Consider the following 6944-nt stretch of genomic DNA (forward strand, 5'->3'; position numbering starts at 1 on the left):
GAGGAGGAGAGGAGAGGAGGAGAGGAGGGAGGAGAGGAGTGGAGGAGAGGGAAGAGGGAGAAAAGTTGAGGAGAGGAAGAGAGGAAGAGTGGAGAGGAAGAGTGGAGGAGAGGAGGAGAGGAGGAGTGGAGGAGTGGAGGAGAGGAAGAGTGGAGGAGAGGAAAGTGGAGAGAGGACCTTGGAGGAGAGAAAGAGTGGAGAGGGGGTGGAGGAGAGGAAGAGTGGAGGAGGAAGAGTGGAGGAGAGGAAGAGTGGAGGAGAGAGGGAGGAGAGAGGAGTGGAGGAGAGGAGGAGTGGAGGAGAGAAAAGTGGAGGAGGAGTGTGGAGGAGAGGAAGAGTGGAGGAGAGGAGGAGGAGGAGAGGAAGAGTGGAGGAGAGGAAGAATGGAGGAGAGGAGGAGTGGAGGAGAGGAAGAGTGAGAGGATTGGAGGAGAGGGAGTGAGAGGAGAAAAGGAAGAGTGGAGAGAGGAGGAGTGGAGGAGAGGAGGAGAGGAAGAGTGGAGGAGAGGAGAGAGGAAGAGTGGAGGAAGAGTGGAGGAGAGAGTGGAGTGGAGAGGAGAGTGGAGGAGAGGAAGAGTGGAGGAGAGGAGGAGAGGAAGAGAGAGGGGGAGAGGGAGTGGAGGAGAGGAGGGAGGAGAGGAAGAGTGGAGGAGAGCAGAGGAGTGGAGGAGGAGGAGGAGTGGAGGAGAGGAAGAGTGGAGGAGAGGAGGGAGAGGAGAGGAGGGGAGGAAGAGTGGAGGAGAGGAGGAGAGGAAGAGGAGGGAGAGGAGGAGAAGAGGGGAGGAGAGGAAGGAGGAGGAGAGGAAGAGTGGGAGGAGAGGAGGGAGGAGGAGTGGAGGAGAGGAAGAGTGGATGAGAGGAAGAGTGGAGGAGAGGAGGAGAGGAAGAGTGGAGGAGAGGAGGAGAGGAAGAGTGGAGGAGAGGAAGAGTGGAGAGAGGAGAGAGGAGAGGAGGAGTGGAGGAGAGGTAGAGTGGAGGAGAGGAAGAGTGGAGGAGAGGAGGGAGGAGGAGGAGAGGAAGAGTGGAGAGAGAGGAGGAGGAGTGGAGGAGAGGAAGAGTGGAGGAGAGGAGGAGAGGGGAGTGGAGGAGAGGAGAGGAGTGGAGGAGAGGAAGAGAGGAAGAGTGGAGAGGAAGAGTGGAGGGAGGAGGAGGAGAGGAGGAGGAGGGAGGAGGAGGGAGGAGAGGAAGAGTGGAGGAGAGGAGGAGTGGAGGAGAGGAAGAGTGGAGGAGAGGAGGAGTGGAGGAGAGGAGTGGAGGAGAGGAAGAGTGGAGGAGAGGAGGAGGAGGAGAGGAGTGGAGGAGAGGGAGTGGAGGAGAGGAGTGGAGGAGAGGAAGAGTGGAGAGGAAAAGTTGAGGAGAGGAAGAGAGGAAGAGTGGAGAGGAAGAGTGGAGGAGAGGAGGAGAGGAGGAGAGGAGGAGAGGAGGAAGAGTGGAGGAGAGGAGGAGGAGGAGAGAAGAGTGGAGGAGAGGAGGGGGAGGAAGAGGAGGAGTGGAGGAGAGGAGGAGTGGAGGGAGAGGAAGAGTGGAGGAGAGGGAGAGAGGGAGGAGAGGAGGAGTGGAGGGAAGGAGTGGAGGAGGAGGAGGGAGGGAAGAGTGGAGGAGAGGGAGGAGAGGAAGAGTGGAGGAGGAGGAGTGGAGGAGAGGAGGAGTGGAGGGAGAGGAAGAGTGGAGGAGAGGGGTGGAGGAGAGGAAGAGTGGGAGAGGAAGAGTGGAGGAGAGGAAGAGTGGAGGAGAGGAGGAGAGGAAGAGTGGAGGAGAGGAAGAGTGGAGGAGAGGAGGAGTGGAGGAGAGGAGAGTGGAGGAGAGGGAGAGTGGAGGAGAGGAAGAGTGGAGGAGAGGAGAGAGGAAGAGTGGAGGAGAGAGGAGAGGAAGAGTGGAGGAGAGGAGGAGTGGAGGAGAGGAAGAGGAGAGAGGAGGAGGAAGAGTGGAGGAGAGGAGTGGAGGAGAGGAGGAGAGGAAGAGTGGAGGAGAGGAGGAGAGGAGAGGTGGGAGGAAGAGTGGAGGAGAGGAGGAGAGGAAGAGTGGAGGAGAGGAGGAGAGGAAGAGTGGAGGAGAGGAAGAGTGGAGGAGAGGAGGAGAGGAAGAGTGGAGGAGAGGAAGAGTGGAGAGAGGAGGAGAGGAGGAGTGGAGGAGAGGAAGAGTGGAGAGAGGAAGAGTGGAGGAGAGGAGGAGCGGAGGAGTGGAGGAGGAGGAAGAGGGAGAGGAGAGGAGGAGCAGAGGAGTGAGAGGAGAGGAAGAGTGGAGGAGAGGAGGAGAGGAGGAGAGGAAGAGTGGAGGAGAGGAGGAGAGGAGGAGGGAGGAGAGGAGAGTGGAGGAGAGGAAGAGTGGAGGAGAGGAGGAGAGGAAGAGTGGAGGAGAGGAGGAGAGGAAGAGTGGAGGGAGAGGAAGAGTGGAGGAGAGGAGAGAGGAGGAGAGGAGGTTTCTCTGGAGGAGAGGAGGAGGAGAGGAAGAGTGGAGGAGAGGAGGAGAGGAGGAGAGGAAGAGTGGAGGAGAGGAGGGAGGAGGAGAGGAGAGGAAGAGGAGGAGAGGAGGAGAGGAAGAGTGGAGGAGAGGAGAGGAGAGGAGGGAGAAGAGTGGAGGAGAAGAGGAGAGGAAGAGTGGAGGAGGAGGAGAGGAAGAGTGGAGGAGAGGAGAGAGGAGGAGAGGAGGAGAGGAAGAGTGGAGGAGAGGAGGAGAGGAAGAGTGGAGAGGGAGGAGGAGGAGAGTGGAGGAGAGGAAGAGTGGAGGAGAGGAGGAGAGGAAGAGTGGTGGAGAGAGGAGAGAAGGTGGAGGAGAGGAGAGAGGAAGAGTGGAGGAGAGGAAGAGAGGAAGAGGGAGGAGAGGAGGAGAGGAAGAGTGGAGGAGAGGAGGAGAGGAAGGAGGAGAGGAAGAGTGGAGGAGAGGAAGAGTGGAGGAGAGGAGGAGAGGAGGAGAGGAGGAGAGGAGGAGAGGTAGAGTGGAGGAGAGGAAGAGTGGAGGAGAGGAGGAGAGGAAGAGTGGAGGAGAGGAGGTGTGGAGAGGAAAAGTGGAGGAGAGGAGAGGAAGAGTGAGAGGAGAAAAGATGTGAGGAAGAGGAATAGAAGACAGAAATGAAAGACATTTTCCCTCTGAATGTTAGTTTCTCTTTATCTCCAGATGTAAAGTACCACTGTGTCTCCCTTCCTGCAGAGAGAGGAGGACAGGGGGAGTGGAGGAGATGAATGAGAAGAGAGGAAGGAAGGTCTTGATCCCACTCACCTCTCTCCCCGGGTCCCAGCAGGGCCTGAGAATCCAGAGGGTCCACGAGGGCCCTAGGAGAGAAGACAACCCCCATAACACACTAATGAGATCAGGGCCAGTATCTAAAAAGCCTCTCAGATTAGGATTACTGATTTAGGAATAGAATATACAGTATATTCTCAACCCTCACAAAGAAGACATGCAAATAAGTTTATGATGAGCCTGACACCAGTCCTGTTGAAACTAATACCAGTCTTGAAACTAACACCAGTCCTGAAACTAACACCAGTCCTGATGAGACTAACACCAGTCCTGAGAACTAACACCAGTCCTGATGAGACTAACACCAGTCCTGTAGAGACTAACACCAGTCCTGATGAGACCAGTCCTGAAACTAACACCAGTCCTGTAGAGACTAACACCGATCCTGATGAGACTAACACCAGTCCTGAAACTAACACCAGTCCTGTTGAGACTAACACCAGTCCTGATGAGACTAACACCAGTCCTGATGAACTAACACCAGTCCTGTTGAGACTAACACCAGTCCTGATGAGACTAACACCAGTCCTGAAACTAACACCAGTCCTAACACCAGTCCTGTTGAGACTAACCCCAGTCCTGTTGAGACTAGCAACAGTCCTGATGAGACTAACACCAGTCCTGTTGAGACTAACACCAGTCCTGATGAAACTAACACCAGTCCTGATGAGACTAACACCAGTCCTGATGAAACTAACACCAGTCCTGATGAGACTAACACCAGTCCTGAGAGACTAACACCAGTCCTGATGAAACTAACACCAGTCCTGATGAGACTAACACCAGTCCTGATGAAACTAACACCAGTCCTGAAACTAACACCAGTCCTGTAGAGACTAACACCGGTCCTGATGAGACTAACACCAGTCCTGAAACTAACACCAGTCCTGTTGAGACTAACACTAGTCCTGATGAGACTAACACCAGTCCTGAAACTAACACCAGTCCTGTAGAGACTAACACTGGTCCTGATGAGACTAACATCAGTCCTGAAACTAACACCAGTCCTGTTGAGACTAACACCAGTCCTGTTGAGACTAACAACAGTCCTGATGAGACTAACACCAGTCCTGTTGAGACTAACACCAGTCCTGTTGAGACTAACACCAGTCCTGATGAGACTAACACCAGTCCTGATGAGACTAACACCAGTCCTAAACCAAAAAAATATATGACATATTAATTCTCAATGCATAAACTACAATATCATTGGAATTAAATTGTTGTTTCAGATTTGATATCCTCAACCTTTATACTGAAGACTAAGGTTTCATCTAAGCATCCAGGAGCACTCTACTGGAGGGTACTGTACGCTATTCCATAATCTAATATCACAGGGATCAGATGGATGTGTGTGTGTCTGGACAGGAGATATTCTTCCACATACCTCAAATCCTCTCTCTCCTCTCTGTCCCATGGGGCCCTATAAGAACACATCACACAGCTTGTTTACAACAACACCACACCTTCAGCATTTCAGCACACACACACACACACACACACACACACACACACACACACACACACACACACACACACACACACACACACACACACACACACACACACACACACACACACACACACACACAGAGAGAGAGAGAGACAGACAGACAGAGACAGAGACAGACAGAGAGAGACAGAGACAGAGACAGACAAACCAACATGTTATTAACACCAACAGCAGTTCAGTCCAAGATCCAGTAAAGGACTGTGTTTCAACATCCATCCTTTGCTATGTTCCATTGATCCCTTGCTTTCCAACAACTCTGAATATCACTATTTAATAAACCAAAGGGCAAAACTCAAGCGGGCATTTTTGAAGTTGAAACCAGCAGCATCCTCACAGAGGATAGATAGATGGTGAAGTAGTGTGTAATGCTGAAGGTCCACAATGTTTTTAAATCTAATCTGGGAATGAATGTTCATTGAATGTAGTCTTTATTGTATCATTCATTTGACCCGGATAAAATCATATATAAGTCTATGCACAAGCCATTCTGAAGATGACTCAACTGAAGAGGTGTGTGTCCAACAGAAAGGTTTTGTGAAGACTACAGGTTAGAGAGATGGGGTTGCAACTGCTGGGATTCTCTGGAGGATTGGTTTGAAAAGCAAAACATTTATTTGTGAAAATGTCAACGGACAATAAAGTATGAACAAGAGAAAAATGAGAAATGTTCCAGTGCCATGTACTCACAGGAGGTCCTTCAACGCCCAGACCAGGCTCTCCTTTCTCCCCTAGGTCTCCTGGTACACCAGGAACGCCACGCTCACCCTGACAGGGATGACTGAGGAAGGGGGGGAACAGGGAACTCATTATGATGACTGTTAAAGGGAAGAGAGGGGGAACAGGGAACTCATTATGATGACTGTTAAAGGGAAGAGGGGGAACAGGGAACTCATTATGATGACTGTTAAAGGGAAGAGAGGGGGAACAGGGAACTCATTATGATGACTGTTAAAGGGAAGAGAGGGGGAACAGGGAACTCATTATGATGACTGTTAAAGGGAAGAGAACAGGGAGGGGGAACAGGGAACTCATTATGATGACTGTTAAAGGGAAGAGAGGGGGAACAGGGAACTCATTGACTGATGACTGTTAAAGGGAAGAGAGGGGGAACAGGGAACTCATTATGATGACTGTTAAAGGGAAGAGAGGGGGAACAGGGAACTCATTATGATGACTGTTAAAGGGAAGAGATGGGGAACAGGGAACTCATTTTGATGACTGTTAAAGGGAAGAGAGGGGGAACAGGGAACTCATTTTGATGACTGTTGAAGGGAAAGAGGGTGAACTCATTTTGATGACTGTTTGGGACCATTTGGGACCCAGCTCAATAAAAGGAGAGTTCCCTGGCTTTAACAGGACCTGTGTTTCAGATCCTTGACATCCGTGAATAATGTATGCCACCTGACAGACTTACACTACAGTAACTGCAGAGAGAAGTGGATGAACTGGGTTGATGTGAGGTATTAGAAGAGCTAGTCATCCTTCAGATGTTTTCTAATGTGGATCACCATAGCCAGAGGAAATATCCGTCATCTAGCTAGAGAATAATAAATCCAGATTGTGCTAACCCTGGGTGGTCTGCCTGTCTGTTTTGTCCCTCTTCCCCCACCATGGGGGGCTGCCTGTCTATTTTGTCCCTCTTCCCCCACCATGGGGGCTGCCTGTCTGTTTTGTCCCTCTTCCCCCCACCATGGGGGCTGCCTGTCTGTTTTGTCCCTCTTCCCCCAGCATGGGGGTCTGCCTGTCTGTTTTGTCCCTCTTCCCCCACCATGGGGGCTGCCAGCCTGTTTTGTCCCTCTTCCCCCACCATGGGGGCTGCCTGTCTGTTTTGTCCCTCTTCCCCCACCATGGGGGCTGCCAGCCTGTTTTGTCCCTCTTCCCCCACCATGGGGGCTGCCAGCCTGTTTTGTCCCTCTTCCCCACCATAGGAGTTGTTTTTCTACCTTTGGCCCTCGTGATCCTCTGGGTCCAGATGTCATCCCCTCTCCCTGCCCGGGCAAAAAGAAGAAAAAACAAAATGAGTTTCACATCCCAGACATCATACAGCATAACGTCAGCATTGATAATCAGATGGTGCCGACAGAGATGGTCGCCTCGCTTCAGGTCCTTAGGAAACTGTGCAGTATTTTGTTTTTTTCATGTATTATTTCTTACATTGTTAGATTTAAAAAAAAAGTTTTACAAGCATTTT

The 6944-nt window shown here is 51.5% G+C and overlaps 1 long non-coding RNA gene across 1 annotated transcript; it reads right to left on the reverse strand.

Annotated features, from left to right (window-relative positions):
- Nucleotides 1-3226: 3226 nt before the first annotated feature.
- Nucleotides 3227-6742, reverse strand: LOC121845813. Its single transcript, XR_006082786.1, has 4 exons — nt 6697-6742; nt 5441-5518; nt 4628-4663; nt 3227-3269 (listed from the first exon to the last, which is right to left on the reverse strand). It is a non-coding gene; the product is annotated as an uncharacterized LOC121845813 (long non-coding RNA).
- Nucleotides 6743-6944: the final 202 nt, after the last annotated feature.

Source organism: Oncorhynchus tshawytscha, unplaced genomic scaffold (genome assembly GCF_018296145.1).
Source record: "Oncorhynchus tshawytscha isolate Ot180627B unplaced genomic scaffold, Otsh_v2.0 Un_scaffold_9311_pilon_pilon, whole genome shotgun sequence".
In the NCBI taxonomy this organism is placed as follows: Eukaryota; Metazoa; Chordata; class Actinopteri; order Salmoniformes; family Salmonidae; genus Oncorhynchus; species Oncorhynchus tshawytscha.